Source organism: Salvelinus alpinus, chromosome 10 (assembly GCF_045679555.1).
Source record: "Salvelinus alpinus chromosome 10, SLU_Salpinus.1, whole genome shotgun sequence".
Taxonomy (NCBI): Eukaryota; Metazoa; Chordata; class Actinopteri; order Salmoniformes; family Salmonidae; genus Salvelinus; species Salvelinus alpinus.
In genome coordinates this window covers 42,097,644-42,115,018 of record NC_092095.1, presented here as the reverse complement: position 1 = coordinate 42,115,018, position 17,375 = coordinate 42,097,644, and the positions used below count along the sequence as shown (strand labels likewise).

General features: G+C 43.4%; 1 protein-coding gene across 1 annotated transcript in view; it reads left to right on the top strand.

The window, feature by feature from the left end:
* Positions 1-1,686: 1,686 nt before the first annotated feature.
* Positions 1,687-17,375, top strand: part of LOC139532061 (uncharacterized) — a 49,110-nt gene continuing 33,421 nt past the window's right edge. Inside the window, exon 1 of the mRNA XM_071329185.1 lies at positions 1,687-1,762. The gene's annotated coding sequence lies outside the window, so the exon portion shown is untranslated. The remainder of the gene's footprint in view (positions 1,763-17,375) is intronic.

Below are 17,375 nucleotides of genomic sequence, written 5' to 3'. Positions count from 1 at the left end.
AAAGGGCCTCATTGCCAAAATCCTTAAGTATCCCTTTAAGGCAGACTCTGGCTGTCCCAAATATAATGCACTACTTTTGACCAGGGCCAATAGGGCTCTAATAGGGTGCCATTTAGGACGCTGGCTCTGTAAACATGAGCATATAGTTGGGTCAATCACCAAGGGAGCATAGTAACAGCAGGCAGAAGGGCCATTACAAATAAATTAGGCAATAGACCTATATTGAAACGTTAGAATGGGTGAATCACAGACGTTATAGCCTACTACTGGAATTCTTTCTGTTGTGGAAATACACAGGTTGAGGCAGAAAGAAAATGCCAGTTCCCTCCCTCAGTTTTTGGGGATTCAGTTATTTGCAACATCTGTGTCAATATTATGGGGGTCTTTTGGTTTCTCTGTTCTTCTATGTGGTGGAAAAAAGAGAACAACTCTCCATCTGTGAACATTCAGCAATGAAAACACTCAGGTGTGTGTGTATGGATGCGCGATTGCTGGTGTACTCCTACTGTATTTCTCTGTGTGTGTGTGTTTGTGTGTTAAATTCACGTGAGTTATAGATCTGTCATTCTCATTGAAAGCAGTCTAAGAAGTGGAATATCTGCATTATTTCTATGCTTCCTGTTCTTAAATTTAGTTTTTGAGTCTTCTACTTATTTTTTTTTTACATCAGCTTCAAACAGCTGAAAATACAATACTTGTGGTTATGCAAAATATATTTCTAAGCGGTTTACATTTGACACTATATTTGCTTGTGTAACGGATGTGAAATGGCTAACTAGTTAGCGGGTACGCGCTACTAGCATTTCAATCAGTTACGTCACTTGCTCTGAGACTTAAGTAGGGTTTCCCCTTGCTCTGCAAGGGCCGTGGCCTTTGTGGAGCGATGGGTAACGATGCTTCGTGGGCGACCGTTGTTGATGTGTGCAGAGGGTCCCTGGTTCGCGCCCGTGTCGGGGCGAGGGGACGCCGTAAAGTTATACTGTTACATTGGTGCCGTGACCCAGATCACTGGTTGCTGCGGAAAAGGAGGAGGTTGAAAGGGGGGTGAGTGTAACGGATGTGAAATGGCTAGCTAGTTAGCGGGTACGCGCTACTAGCATTTCAATCAGTTACGTCACTTGCTCTGAGACTTAAGTAGGGTTTCCCCTTGCTCTGCAAGGGCCGTGGCCTTTGTGGAGCGATGGGTAACGATGCTTCGTGGGCGACCGTTGATGTGTGCAGAAGGTCCCTGGTTCGCGCCCGTGTCGGGGCGAGGGGACGGTTTAAAGTTATACTGTTACACTTGTTTTGTCACAAACTGAAATTAGGCAAACTGTTCAAACTTTAGCAACCAGGAAATGGCAGGGTGATTTCTGCATAGTACACCTTTAATTGCAAGGTTTTATTACCTTGTGTTTTACCAATTAGTTTCCCAATGGCATGGAGTTCGTTAGATAAGGGCAAAATAAAAGTTAGTAACTACTTACCTAACTGTTAGCTAAGGCTACTATCATGATCTCAATTAGTTAGCTAGGCTAATTGAAAAGTGAAAAAAATCTGTCCCAACCCTAGAACACAAAATCATCCAGCAGCACTACTGGTGAAAATATATTCCTTGCTGCTAATAGGGCGCTGGGGAACTGTCTACTCCCGCGCCCCTCAAGGTGCCGCCCCCGAATAGGCATGCTGCAAATACTCCCTACAGCACAGAGGTCTCTCAGCCGTAGATGCTGAGTGCAGGGAACTAGTACGAGACGGCAACGCGACCCTACGCATCTCCAAGGTAAAAAAGTCTATACATGCGTATTTTCAGGGTGATGATAGCCGTAGCCTATGTGTGAAATGTAATACAAGAAAACGACGAATTTGATATGGTATCGAGTAATATTTAGCTGTGTCCGCTGGATACATATTCAGCAGAGGGAGAGAAGGTTGAAGAATGCTTTTGGCATTCTGCTAAGGATGCCTCAATTTGCAACCTCAGTCTGGCTGGCTGGTGATCTTAATATCTGCTGCATTTGCTAGCATTTGATCTGTAGTTAGCTCACTGTATGCCGATAATAAAACGGGATGTAAAGATAGGATACAATTGGGGAATGGATGACTGAGCAACGGGGACCACGAACGGAATGACCATTTACAGATTTATTTTTCAACTTCCATATTGAGTGCTAGCTAGCCTCGCTGAAGCATTACCTGCAACGGCGCTTCAGACTATACTGAACATTTAGCAAAATTTCACGGGTTTACAATATAGCCAGCTATCAATAGCTTGCTGAAGATTAGAATAACAAACATTGTGGCTCTCTGTACAAGAGAGTTATCTAGCAAATGGTATATGTTTTTCCTAAAGTTTAACATTACAGCGTTTAATCCAGTGAGCACGAACGCCTTCAATCTTGCTATCTTCACAGGGCAGTTATATTTGAAATATTTGTAACTAACAACAAATGGCAGTGAGAATGGCAATGACCCAGCAATGGGATGTGGTTGGTATGTCAAATGCAGGCGGCTAGCTTTGATGTTTGTCGCACCTGCAACGTCTTCTCATTCACATGTGCGTCCACATTTACAACAACAACCAATCATCACTATTATCATCACTACACATTTGTCCCATTTCGTCGAACTTTATAAACGTTTAACCTTTAAAGCGTTTCGTTCTACAATAGAGTTATTTATGCTGGTGGATTAATAGTGACAATTTAACAACAATAGAGACATTTACTTACAGATTTGAGCTGTAGGCGATGTGCATGTGACTGACACTGACTGTATGTGACTGACACTGACTGTTGACAGACAGGGGGAGAACCTGCGCGTGCTGAAGTGTAAAATCCCAGGGAAATTACCTATGGCGATGATAACAGGCACGAGGGGACAAGGTCAACAACTGATGGGATGGATGCTCATGGTCAACTAACAAGGATAGCATAGGCTACTCCATTTTTAATACGTTCATATTAGTCGGCCACACTGCTTGTTAGTTCAGTCTACCACTGCAGCATCAGGACCATCAGGTCCGTTTGTATTTCTTGTCCTCTTGTGAGTAAACAAAAACATAGCAAGATGGTGATACCTATATGCAACTTGAGGGCCATGATGAGTATTGCACAAAGAATGAACAGGGTAATGACTTGTTAAACTTCATTCTGACATTTCAGATTGTCTAGCCCATGGCTCATTCTGTGATGCTGTATGAAAACTTGACTCTGCCACTTATTCCCACATACTGGGTCTGTTTTTTGTCACCTAGGAGGAGAACTCAATATAACCTTTAGGGAGAGAGGAGTGGGGTTGAAGGAAAGGAAAGAGGAAGAGAGTTTTGCCAGGCGTCACTTATCTTGGATTACATGGAGAAAAGTAAGGTCTGCTTCCTGGAAAACACTGATAATGAAGGCCAAATGTAACTATGCCTATGTAATGAGTCTAGTGATTTTATAATATTAGTAATAATAACCTCTATAACTGAGTGGTGACCAGTCCACACATTACGTTTTAAGATCGGCTTGTAAAATCACCAATGAGAAAACCAAAGCCCTATTGTGATTGTGTATAAATGGAAAATTATGCATACAGATGTATCAGACCATATGAAACGAAAAGCATTCGAATGGATTATAGGGGGTGTTGAAAGCCAGCCAATACCTTTCTCTTGACCTTTCCCTTAGTGTCCTCTAGAGCAGCGGTCCCCAACCTTTTTTGCACCACGGACAGGTCTCATATAGACAATATTTTGTAGGCCTAACGTGATATTATAAAATATATATATTATAAAAACATAACGTGCATATTTTTATCTAATGACCATATAATAAAAACATTGCAACTCACCATGTCATTGTTTGTTTCCCAGCAACAAGATGGTTGATTGTTAGACAGTGACATGTTCCTTGTGTCCAGTCTACTCTCTAATTTCGTTTGTTGCCGTCATTGCGGAAATCCCAGCTTCGCAGACATAGGATGTTGGAAATGGAAGCAACATTTTAAGTGCTTTTGTGGCTCTCTCAGGATATTCAGCCTTGATTGAAAACCAGAAGGTCGGTAGAGATTAAGTTATCTCAAACATACTTTTAAGGCCACCGTCATTTCCAACCACAAGGAGTTGATCTTCTTCCTGCATGGACATGGACGATTCACCTGGGACATTCACAAATGGGTCGCAGATCCATTCCTTCGCACTTCGTGAGTCTTTAGCGGTTGGGAAGTAACGCTCAAGCTCCGTTGACAGTGAAGCTAGGTGATTGCGCACCACCTGGGAGAAAGACGTCTCAGTCGCCCCCCAAAATCCCTGCTAATGTTTGGAACATGTCAAATTATATGCCCCTGTCCACTCGCCGTCCCCACAGTTCCCGTTTGGCTTTGAATGCAGCCACTTTATCTGCAAACTTACAGACCGTTGTCATTCTCCCCTGAAGTGACAGATTGAGTTCGTGGAACAGGTTGAATATGTCGCACAGGTAAGCAAGGTTTGTGACCCATTCCTCATCATTGAAATATGCTGGCGGTGGTGACTTTTTTAACTGAAAGAAGAAGAAAAAAGCACACGCTTTTTAAGTTCTGCCCACAAATTTTCATAGGATTGAGGTCAGGGCTTTGTGATGGCCACTCCAATACCTTGACTTTGTTGTCCTTAAGCCACTTTTCCACAACTTTGGAAGTATGCTTGGGGTCATTGTCCATTTGGAAGACCCATTTGCGACCAAGATTTAACTTCCTGACTGATGTCTTGAGATGTTGCTTCAATATATCCACATAATTTTCCTGCCTCATGATGCCATCTATTTTGTGAAGTGCACCAGTCCCTCCTGCAGCAAAGCACCCCCACAACATGATGCTGTGCTTCACGGTTGGGATGGTGTTCTTCGGCTTGCCTCACCCTTTTTCCTCCAAACATAACAATGGTCATTATGGCCAAACATTTAGATTTTTGTTTCATCAGACCAGAGGACAAAAAGTACAATCTTTGTCCCCGTGTGCAGTTGCAAACCGTAGTCTGGCTTTTTTATGGCGGTTTTGAAGCAGTGGCTTCTTCCTTGCTGAGCAGCTTTTCAGGTTATGTTGATATATGACTCATTTTACTGTGGATATAGACACTTTTGTGTATAGACACGTTTCCTCCAGCATCTTCACAAAGTCCTTTGCTGTTGTTCTGGGATTGATTTGCACTTTCCGCACCAAAGTACGTTCATCTCTAGGAGACAGAATACGTCTCCTTCCTGAGCGGTATGACGGCTGCGTGGTCCCATGGTGTTCATACTTGCGTACTATTGTTTGTACAGATGAACGTGGTACCTTCAGGTGTTTGGAAATTGCTCCTAAGGATGAACCAGACTTGTGGAGGTCTCCAATTCTTTTTCTGAGGTCTTGGCTGATTTCTTTTGATTTTCCCATGATGTCAAGCAAAGAAGCACTGAGTTCGAAGGTAGGCCTTGAAATACATCCACAGGCACACCTCCAATTGACTCAAATGATGTCAATTAGCCTATCAGAAGCTTCTAAAGCCATGACATCCTTTTATGTAATTTTCCAAGCTGTTTAAAGGCACAGTCAACTTTGTGTATGTAAACTTCTGACCCACTGGAATTGTGATACAGTAAATTAGTGAAATAATCTGTCTGTAAACAATTGTTGGAAAAATTACTTGTCATGCACAAAGTAGATGTCCTAACTGACTTGCCAAAACTATAGTTTGTTAACAAGAAATTTGTGGAGTGGTTGAAAAACTAGTTTTAATGACTCCAACCTAAGTGTATGTAAACTTCCGACTTCAACTGTACGGGGACGACGTCGTAGATGCACTTATTGATGAAGCCGGTGACTGAGGTGGTATACTCATCAATGCCATTGGCTGAATCACAGAACATATTCCGATCTGTGCTTGCAAAATGTATTTAATTTTTGTCAGTTAATAACAAATTCGTAGTTACAATGACGACCTACACCGGCCAAACCCGGACGATGCTGGGCCAATTGTGCACCACCCTATGGGACTCCCAAACACAGCCGGTTGTGATACCGTCTGGAATCAAACCAGGGTGTCTGTAGTGACGCCTCTAGCACTGAGATGCAGTGCCTTAGACCGCTGCTCCACTCGGGAGCGCAGTCCTGTTGCGTAGCATCCGCGTCATCTAACCACTTCCATATTGAGCCAGTCACTGTTACTTCCTGCTTTAGTTTAGTTTTTGCTTGTAAGCAGGAATCAGGAGGATATAATTATGGTCAGATTTACCAAATGGAGGGCGAGGAAGAGCTGTGTATGTGTCTCTGTGTGTGGAGTAAAGTTTTTTTTCTTCCTATGGTTGCACATGTGACATGGTGGTAAAACTTAGGTGAAACAGATTTAAGTTTGCCTGCATTAAAGTCCACGGTCAACTGAAAACTGTACCAGCTCTATATTATCCGTGTTGTCGTTCAGCCACGGCTCTGTGAAACATAAGATCTTACAGTTTTTTATGTCCCGTTGGTAGGATAGTCTCGACCTTAGAGCATCGCGTTTGTTTTCCAGTGATTGCACGTTGGCCAATAGAACCAATGTTAGTGGCGATTTACTCACTCGCCTCCGAATCCTCACAAGGCACCCTTGACCTTCTCCCTCTGTGTCTCCGCCTTTTTCTCACGCAAATGGCGGGGATTTCGGCCTTGTCTCCGGAAAGCAAGTCTATCCTTTGTGTCGGACTCATTAAGGTGAGTAATCGCTGTTCTTATGTCCAGAAGTTATTTTCGGTCATAAGACACGGTAGCAGCAACTTTATGTACAAAATAAGTTACAAACAATGCGAAAAAACTAACAAAATAGCACACTTGGTTAGGAGCCCATAAAACTGCAGCCATCCCGTCCGGCGACATTATAAGTGATAATTGATTCACAACAGTTAGATTTTTATTTAACTAGGCAAGTCAGTTAAGAACAAATTCTTATTTACTATGACAACCTACCGGGGAACAGTGGGTTAACTTCCTTGTTCAGGGGCAGAATGACAGATTTTTACCTTGTCAGCTCAGGGACTCAATCCAGCAACCTTTTGGTTACTGGCCCAACGCTCTAACCACTAGGCTATCTGCCGCCTAAAATGAAGCAGTAGACTAAAATGCATTGTCTAGACAGAGAACAGATACTCAAACAACAGGCAGTGTAAGAGGTTAATGTTAGCTGTAACTTCTTCAGTTACGTTTGTAATAATGTTATTACAATCTTATTTCTCTGGCATTCTTAGATTGACACGTTGTTGTCTTTTGGTAACGTCACTGAAGTTTTTGAAAGAGAACAGAACAGACACTCACCATGTAAATAGAGAGGGAGAAACTCCTTGAGATGCACCTAAACAAGTTTGTCTCTGGGGTTTGAGTTTCAGTGTGTGTGTGTGTGTGCGTGTGCTTGAGCGAGAGAGTGTGAGTGTGCGCTTTGACACATACCCTCCTTTGGCAGGGTTGGTGTGAGAAAGTAATGCCCCCGTTGGATGCCCCCGGGAGACGGGGGTAAAGAGGGAAGTGGCTCATTCATTCCGGCAGTACTAGCGGAGAGGAAAGGAAACGTCTGGTCAGCACAACCACAGCGTTCCAAAGGCGTTGCATGGATGTAGCCTGGCTAAGTGACTCATACTGTACCAATTCAGTTTCCATCACTTATCTCAAAGAGCCATACAGCAGTAAGTCAGTTAGCCAGAGAGACCCCCCCCCCCCCCCCCCCCCACCACTTTTTGGTCTGTTGATCTGCACTCGTTCTGTAGGATGTTATTGAGTAGGTCATAAGATAGCAGCTGACACAGATTGTGCCTTATCAAAGAGAATGACATCAGTCATGTCGTGATATCAGTCATTCATTTTGAGTTCTGGACATTTTGCCTCAGAAGTTGTTTTGATTCTTTCTTCTTTCAGTGTTCAGCTGCCTGCCAAGTCTGTCCATACCTGATTAGCAGCGGGTTCGTGTACTGTAGTGTGTTAATCCTTTGATCACAGTGGTTCTGTCTGATAAACCATGCCTCTGTCATCTCAAGGTTGCCCCAGAACATTGATGAGAACTAATGACCATGTAAAGACAAGCTGAGCAGTGGACAGGGTCAAAAACAGAAATATAATTACTAGAATGGAACATCTCCATTCAAGTCAACGTTCCATAATACTATTTCTATGTGTCAAAAAACAAAACAACATCTCCTTGGATATAGTGCTGGAGAGCTAGTCATACTTGATGCAATTATTTTGGGAACTGCAGAGAACTGTATATCAGGGGCTTAAACCTGCTAATGTTTCAGACAGAGGCTTTTCAATACGTTCCAAGAAGTATTTTACACTGTAAATGTTATCATATGCTTGCGTTGGCAATGTCTTTTGGAACAACGAGATTCTGCCAATGCTTTTACATGTTTCGTTTTAAAACTGAAGTGGGGAGTGGACTAGAGGTCAACCATTTATGATTTTTCAACGCCGATACCGATTATTGGAGGACCAAAAAAAGCAGATGCCGATTTTTATATATATTTGTAATAATGACAATTACAACAATACTGAATGAACGCTTATTTTAAATTAATACATTAATAAAAGTCAATTTAGTCTCATAAATAATGAAACATGCAAAAACACAGTGTTAGAGAAGAAAGTAAAAGTGCAATATGTGCCATGTAAAAAAGCTAATGTTTAAAAGTTCCTTGCTCAGAACATATGAAAGCTGGTGGTTCCTTTTAACATGAGTCTTCAATATTCCCAGTTAAGAAGTTTTAGGTTGTAGTTATTATAGGAATTATAGGACTATTTCACTCTATACCATTTGTATTTCATATACCTTTGACTATTGGATGTTCTTATAGGCACTATAATAGGCAAAGAAAAATAGAGTAATTGTAACGGCATTCAGAAGAAGAAGGTGAGGACCAAGGTGCAGCGTGATACATGTTCATACTATTTATTCGAGACTGAACACTAACTACAAAATAACAAAAGGAATAACCGAAACAGTTCTGACAGGTGATACAAACACTAAACAGAAAATAACCACAACTAAAAGTGTGAAAACAGGCTACCTAAGTATGGTTCTCAATCAGAGACAACGATAGACAGCTGCCTCTGATTGGGAACCATACCAGGCCAAAACATAGAAATACAAAACCTAGACATACAAACATAGAATGCCCACCCACATCACACCCTGACCAAACAAAAATAGAAACATACAAAGCAATCTACGGTCAGGGCGTGACAGAAATAGGCAAAAGAACATTTTGATTTAGAGCAATAAAGAAATTGAATAAATTAACTGAGCAAACTAGAAACCTTTCAATATATACATTTAAACATTATTTTAAAACATAGAAATGTTGTGGGACTATAGTAGATGAAGATGATGTAGATGATGTAGATTGAGTATTTATTGGGTCATTATGTTAGTATATTATGTATGTTTGTAATAGTGTGTTATATGTGAAAATGTGTTTGTATTATAAATTGTATTTTAATATTTAAGGACTCTTGGAAGATTAGTCCAAATGGGGACTAAAAGAGATCCAAATAAAATCAAGTCAAATATTGCCAGCCTAATCTCAGGAGTTGATAGGCTTGAAGTCATAAACAGAGCTGTACTTCAAGCATTGCGAAGAGCTGCTGGCAAACGCAGGAAAGTGCTGTTGAATGAATGCTTACGAGCAAGCTGCTGCCTACCACCGCTCAGTCAGACTGCTCTATCAAATATCAAATCATAGACTTAATTATAATAAACACACAGAAATATGAGCCTTAGGTCATTAATATGGTCAAATCCGGAAACTATAATTTCGAAAACAAAACGTTTATTCTTTCAGTGAAATACCAAACCGTTCCGTATTTTATCGAACGGGTGGCACCCATAAGTCTAAATATTGCTGTTACATTGGACATCCTTCAATGTTATGTCATAATTATGTAAAATTCTGGCAAATTAATTACTCTTTGTTAGGAAGAAATGGTCTTCACACATTTCGCAACGAGCTAGCTTTTTTACTTGGCACATATTGCACTTTTACTTTCTTCTCCAACACTGTGTTTTTGCATTATTTAAACCAAATTGAACAGGTTTCATTATTTATTTGAGACTAAATTGATTTTATCTATGTATTATATTAAGTTAAAATAAGAGTGTTCATTTAGTATTGTTGTTATTGTCATTATTACAAATATACACTGCTCAAAAAAATAAAGGGAACACTAAAATAACACATCCTAGATCTGAATGAATGAAATATTCTTATTAAATACTTTTTTCTTTACATAGTTGAATGTGCTGACAACAAAATCACACAAAAATTTTCTATGGAAATCAAATTTATCAACCCATGGAGGTCTGGATTTGGAGTCACACTCAAAATTAAAGTGGAAAACCACACTACAGGCTGATCCAACTTTGATGTAATGTCCTTAAACCAAGTCAAAATGAGGCTCAGTAGTGTGTGCGGCCTCCACGTGCCTGTATGACCTCCCTACAACGCCTGGGCATGCTCCTGATGAGGTGGCTAAAGCATCCGCCAACTCCTGGACAGTCTGTGGTGCAACGTGGCGTTGGTGGATGGAGCGAGACATGATGTCCCAGATGTGCTCAATTGGATTCAGGTCTGGGGAACGGGCGGGCCAGTCCATAGCATCAATGCCTTCCTCTTGCAGGAACTGCTGACACACTCCAGCCACATGAGGTCTAGCATTGTCTTGCATTAGGAGGAACCCAGGGCCAACCGCACCAGCATATGGTCTCACAAGGGGTCTGAGGATCTCATTTCGGTACCTAATGGCAGTCAGGCTACCTCTGGCGAGCACATGGAGGGCTGTGCGGCCCCCCAAAGAAATGCCACCCCACACCATGACTGACCCACCGCCAAACCGGTCATGCTGGAGGATGTTGCAGGCAGCAGAACGTTCTCCACGGCGTCTCCAGACTCTGTCACGTCTGTCACGTGCTCAGTGTGAACCTGCTTTCATCTGTGAAGAGCACAGGGCGCCAGTGGCGAATTTGCCAATCTTGGTGTTCTCTGGCAAATGCCAAACGTCCTGCACGGTGTTGGGCTGTAAGCACAACCCCCACCTGTGGACGTCGGGCCCTCATACCACCCTCATGGAGTCTGTTTCTGACCGTTTGAGCAGACACATGCACATTTGTGGCCTGCTGGAGGTCATTTTGCAGGGCTCTGGCAGTGCTCCTCCTTGCACAAAGGCGGAGGTAGCGGTCCTGCTGCTGGGTTGTTGCCCTCCTACGGCCTCCTCCACGTCTCCTGATGTACTGGCCTGTCTCCTGGTAGCGCCTCCATGCTCTGGACACTACGCTGACAGACACAGCAAACCTTCTTGCCACAGCTCGCATTGATGTGCCATCCTGGATGAGCTGCACTACCTGAGCCACTTGTGTGGGTTGTAGACTCCGTCTCATGCTACCACTAGAGTGAGAGCACCGCCAGCATTCAAAAGTGACCAAAACATCAGCCAGGAAGCATAGGAACTGAGAAGTGGTCTGTGGTCACCACCTGCAGAACCACTCCTTTATTGGGGGTGTCTTGCTAATTGCCTATAATGTCCACCTGTTGTGTATTCCATTTGCACAACAGCATGTGAAATTTATTGTCAATCAGTGTTGCTTCCTAAGTGGACAGTTTGATTTCACAGAAGTGTGATTGACTTGGAGTTACATTGTGTTGTTTAAGTGTTCCCTTTATTTTTTTGAGCAGTGTATATAAAAATCGGCCGATATAATCGGTAACAGCTTTTTTTTGGTCCTCCAATAATCGGTATCGGCATTGAAAAATCATAATCGGTCGACCTCTACTTTAAACAGGTCAACATTCACAAAGCCTCAGGGCAAGATGGATTACCAGGACGCGTAATCAAAGCATGTGCGGACCAACTGGCAAGTGTCTTCACTGACTGAGTCTGTAATACCTACATGTTTCAAGCAGACCACCATAGTCCCTGTGACCAAGGAAGCAAAGGTAACCTGCCTAAATGATTACCGCCCCGTAGCACTCACGTCGGTAGCCATGAAGTGATTTGAAAGGCTGGTCATGGCTCACATCAACAGAATCCTCCCAGATACCCTAGACCCACTCCAGTTCGCATACCGCCCCAACAGATCCACAGATGATGCAATATCAATCCCACTCCACACTGCCCTTTCCCACCTGGACAAAAGGAACACCTATGTGAGAATGGTGTTCATTGACTACAGCACAGCATTCAACACCATAATTCCCACAAAGCTCATCACTAAGCTAAGGACCCTTGGACGAAACACCTCCCTCTGAAACTGGATCCTGGACTTCCTGACGGGCTGCCCCCAGGTGGTAAGGGTAGGCAACAAACACGTCTCCCATGCTGCTCCTCAACACTGGGGCCCCTCAGGGGTGTGTACTTAGTCCCCTCCTGTACGCCCACTACTGCGTGGCCAAACACAACTCCAACACCACCATTTAAGTTTTCTGACGACACAGTGGTAGACCTGATCACCGACAACGATGAGACAGCCTATAGGGAGGAGGTCAGAGAACTGGCAGTGTGGTAAAACCTCTCCCTCAATGTGAGCAAGACAAAGGAGCTGATCGTGGACTACAGGAAAAGGCAGGACGAACAGGCCCCCATTAACATCAACGGGGCTGTAGTGGAGCGGGTCGAGAGTTTCAAGTTCCTTGGTGTCTACACCACCAACGATCTATCATTGTCCAGACACACCAAGACAGTCGTGAAGAGGGCACGACAAAATCTTTTCCCCCTCAGGAGACTGGAAAGATTTGGCATGAGTCCCCAGATCCTCAAAAAGTTATACAGCTGCACCATCGAGAGCATCCTGACCATTTGTATCACCGCCAGGTATGGCAACTGCTTGGCATATGACCGTAAGACGCTACAGAGGGTAGTGCGTACAGCCCAGTACATCACTGGGGCCGAGCTTCCTGCAATCCAGGACCTATATAATAGGCGGTGTCAGAGGAAAGACCATAGAATTGGCAGAGACTCCGGTCACCCAGGTCATAGACTGTTTTCTCTGCTACCGCACGGCAAGCAGTACTGGAGCGCCAAGTCTTGGACCAAAAGGTTCCTTAACATCTTCTACCCCCAAGCCATAAGACTGCTAAACAATTAATCACCGGACTATTACATTCAGCCCCCCCCCCCCCCCCCCCCCTCCATTTGTTTTGTACACTGCTGCTACTCACTGTTTATTATCTATGCATAGTCACTTCACCCCTACCTACATGTACAAAATAACCTGTACCCCTGCACACTGACTCGGTACCGGTACCCCCTGTATATAGCCTTGTTATTGTGTTACTTTTTATTATTTTTTACTTTAGTTTATTTGGTAAATATTTTCTTAACTCTTCTTGAACTGCACTGTTGGTTAAGGGCTTGTAAGTAAGCATTTCACGGCAAGGTCTACACTTGTTGTATTCAGCGCATGTGACAAATAAAGTTTGATTTGATGGACGTAGTACACATTTTCCAGCCAGGGTCCCTCACCTCTCAGTTGTTTAATACAGTGGGGAGAACAAGTATTTGATACACTGCCGATTTTGCAGGTTTTCCTACTTACAAAGCATGTAGAGGTCTGTCATTTTTATCATAGGTACACTTCAACTGTGAGAGACGGAATCTAAAACAAAAATCCAGAAAATCACATTGTATGATTTTTAAATAATTAATTTGCATTTTATTGCATGACATAAGTATTTGATCACCTACCAACCAGTAAGAATTCCGGCTCTCACAGACCTGTTAGTTTTTCTTTAAGAAGCCCTCCTGTTCTCCACTCATTACCTGTATTAACTGCACCTGTTTGAACTCGTTACCTGTATAAAAGACACCTGTCCACACACTCAATCAAACAGATTCCAACCTCTCCACAATGGCCAAGACCAGAGAGCTGTGTAAGGACATCAGGGATAAAATTGTAGACCTGCACAAGGCTGGGATGGGCTACAGGACAATAGGCAAGCAGCTTGGTGAGAAGGAAACAACTGTTGGCGCAATTATTAGAAAATAGAAGAAAATAGAAGAAGTTCAAGATGATGGTCAATCACCCTCGGTCTGGGGCTCCATGCAAGATCTCACCTCGTGGGGCATCAATGATCATGAGGAAGGTGAGGGATCAGCCCAGAACTACACGGCAGGACCTGGTCAATGACCTGAAGAGAGCTGGGACCACAGTCTCAAAGAAAACCATTAGTAACACACTACGCCGTCATGGATTAAAATCCTGCAGCGCACACAAGGTCCCCCTGCTCAAGCAGGCGCATGTCCAGGCCCGTCTGAAGTTTGCCAATGACCATCTGGATGATCCAGAGGAGGAATGGGAGAAGGTCATGTGGTCTGATGATTCAAAAATAGAGCTTTTTGGTCTAAACTCCACTCGCCGTGTTTGGAGGAAGAAGAAGGATGAGTACAACCCCAAGAACACCATCCCAACCGTGAAGCATGGAGGTGGAAACATCATTCTTTGGGGATGCTTTTCTGCAAAGGGGACAGGACGACTGCACCGTATTGAGGGGAGGATGGATGGGGCCATGTATTGCGAGATCTTAGCCAACAACCTCCTTCCCTCAGTAAGAGCATTGATGATGGGTCGTGGCTGGGTCTTCCAGCATGACAACGACCCGAAACACACAGCCAGGGCAACTAAGGAGTGGCTCCGTAAGAAGTATCTCAAGGTCCTGGAGTGGCCTAGCCAGTCTCCAGACCTGAACCCAATAGAAAATCTTTGGAGGGAGCTGAAAGTCCGTATTGCCCAGCGACAGCCCCGAAACCTGAAGGATCTGGAGAAGGTCTGTATGGAGGAGTGGGCCAAAATCCCTGCTGCAGTGTGTGCAAACCTGGTCAAGAACTACAGGAAACGTATGATCTCTGTAATTGCAAACAAAGGATTCAGTACCAAATATTAAGTTCTGCTTTTCTGATGTATCAAATACTTATGTCTTGCAATAAAATGCTAATTAATTACTTAAAAATCATACAATGTGATTTTCGGGATTTTTGTTTTAGATTCCGTCTCTCACAGTTGAAGTGTACCTATGATAAAAATTACAGACCTCTACATGCTTTGTAAGTAGGAAAACCTGCAAAATCGGCAGTGTATCAAATACTTGTTCTCCCCACTGTACTAGGCTGAGAAACAGACAGACAGGCAAAGAGAGGATTGAGACAGAGAGAGCGGACACAGTGGGCTGGGCTCGTGACAGAGGGGACTGGATAGTTTCCCTGTCACACTACCACACCACCCGGCCCTCTCTGAGTTATAGCGGAGGGAGCCCCACATTATTCTGTGCTGGGGTAACGGTGTGGATGAAATATGGCCCTGTGTTTGGCCATTTGTTCCACTTGGGCTCAGGTCCATGGCCCTGGTCAAAAGTAGTGCACTATATAGGGAATAGGGTGCCATTTGAGAAGCACTCCTTCTCAGCCTTCGCCACAGCGTCTCAGAGAAACTTACAGGCTTATCCTGTAGAGAAAGCTGATTGGAAAACACTTGCGACACTGCCACTGTTCCCTCAAGCCATCGACGCACATCCTCAGGAAGCGCCGAGCGGGGTCCGCTGGACGATGATGTCACAAAGCCAAACAATAAGGAGGCTGTTAGCGAATGTTTTTGGCCCCTCCCCTAGTGGTCTGGTCAGGTTTCCAATGATGTTTGGATCAATACAGAATTGTGGCTCCTCTGAAGGAATATTTGAGGCAGGGAGCAGATGGGATGTCCTCCTCTGGGTCTCTGCTTGACCTGGGTTCAAATACTATTTCAAATCTTTCAAATACTTTTACAGTTTTCTTTACCATGCCAGATGGATGGGGTTTGCCCTTTTGCAAATATTCTATTAGTTCCATTGTAACAGGATAGCTCAATCAAGCCTACCTTAAAGGACGTAGTATATTTTTGAATTTTGCATTGTAATTTCAGAAAATGTCTATAATATATCTCCGGTAATAGTGTAATGATAGTGTTTCACAGTATTACTTACCCACCAGTGTTGTGATATTGGCCTATTGCTTTCTCCCAGCGGAGCGGCATCTGTTGTCAAGCGCGAGTTGAGCCTTTCAGTTTTGGTCCACCTGCTTCAAACAGCGGTAAAAACGATACATTTTGTTATTGAAAATATATTTCACAATGATTTAGATGGTACAATGATTCCCCACACAATTCAGTGCTTGTTTTCTCACATAAACTGAAATTTAGCAACCAGGAAATTACAGAGAGATTTCAGCTATATACCACAGCCACAAAGTCAGAACCGCTTTCCCATTTTGACAATCGATGTCGCTCTTTCGGGAGAAGTCAATAGGCAAATTTTACAGCCAATCACAACACTGGCAGGTAAGTAATACTGTGAAACACTATCATAATATAATAGCAGCCCAATTCATAGACCGACACTATTTTACCGAGGACACAAATACCTAGGTGTCTGGTTAGACTGTAAACTCTCCTTCCAGACTCACATTAAACATTTCCAAAATTAAATCTAGAATCGGCTTCCTATTTCGCAACATAGCATCCTTCACTCATGCTGCCAAACATACCCTCGTAAAACTGACCATCCTACCGATCCTCGACTCCGGCCATGTCATTTACAAAATAGCCTCCAACACTCTACTCAACAAATTGGACGCGGTCTATCACAGTGCCATCCGTTTTATCACCAAATAACCATATACTACCCACCACTGCGACCTGTATTATTTCGTTGGCTGGCCCTCGCTTCATACTCGTCGCCAAACCCACTGGCTCCAGGTCATCTACAAGTCTCTGCTAGGTAAAGCCCTGCCTTATCTCAGCTCGCTGGTCACCATAGCAGCACCCACCCGTAGCACGTGCTCCAGCAGGTATATCTCACTGGTCACCCCCTAAGCCAATTCTTCCTTTGGCCGCCTCTCCTTCCAGTTCTCTGCTGCCAATGACTGGAACGAACTGCAAAAATCTCTGAAGCTGGAGACTCATATCTCCCTCACTAGCTTTAAGCACCAGCTGTCAGAGCAGCTCACAGATCACTGCACCTGTACATAGCTCATCTGTAAACAGCCCATCCGATATTCCTCATCCCCATACTGTATTTATTTATTTATCTTGCTCCTTTGCACCCCAGTATCTCAACTTGCACATTCATCTTCTGCACATCCTACCATTCCAGTGTTTAATTGCTATATTGTAATTACTTTGCCACCATGGCCTATTTATTGCCTTACCTCTCTTATCCTACCTCTTTTGCACATGCAGTATATAGATTTTTCTACTGTATTATTATTGATTGTATGTTTGTTTATTCCATGTGTAACTCTGTGTTGTATGTGTTGAACTGCTTTGCTTTATCTTGGCCAGGTTGCAGTTGCAAATGAGAACTTGTACTCAACTAGCCTACCTGGTTAAATAAAGGTGGGGGGGGGGAGAAAAAAAATGTTGA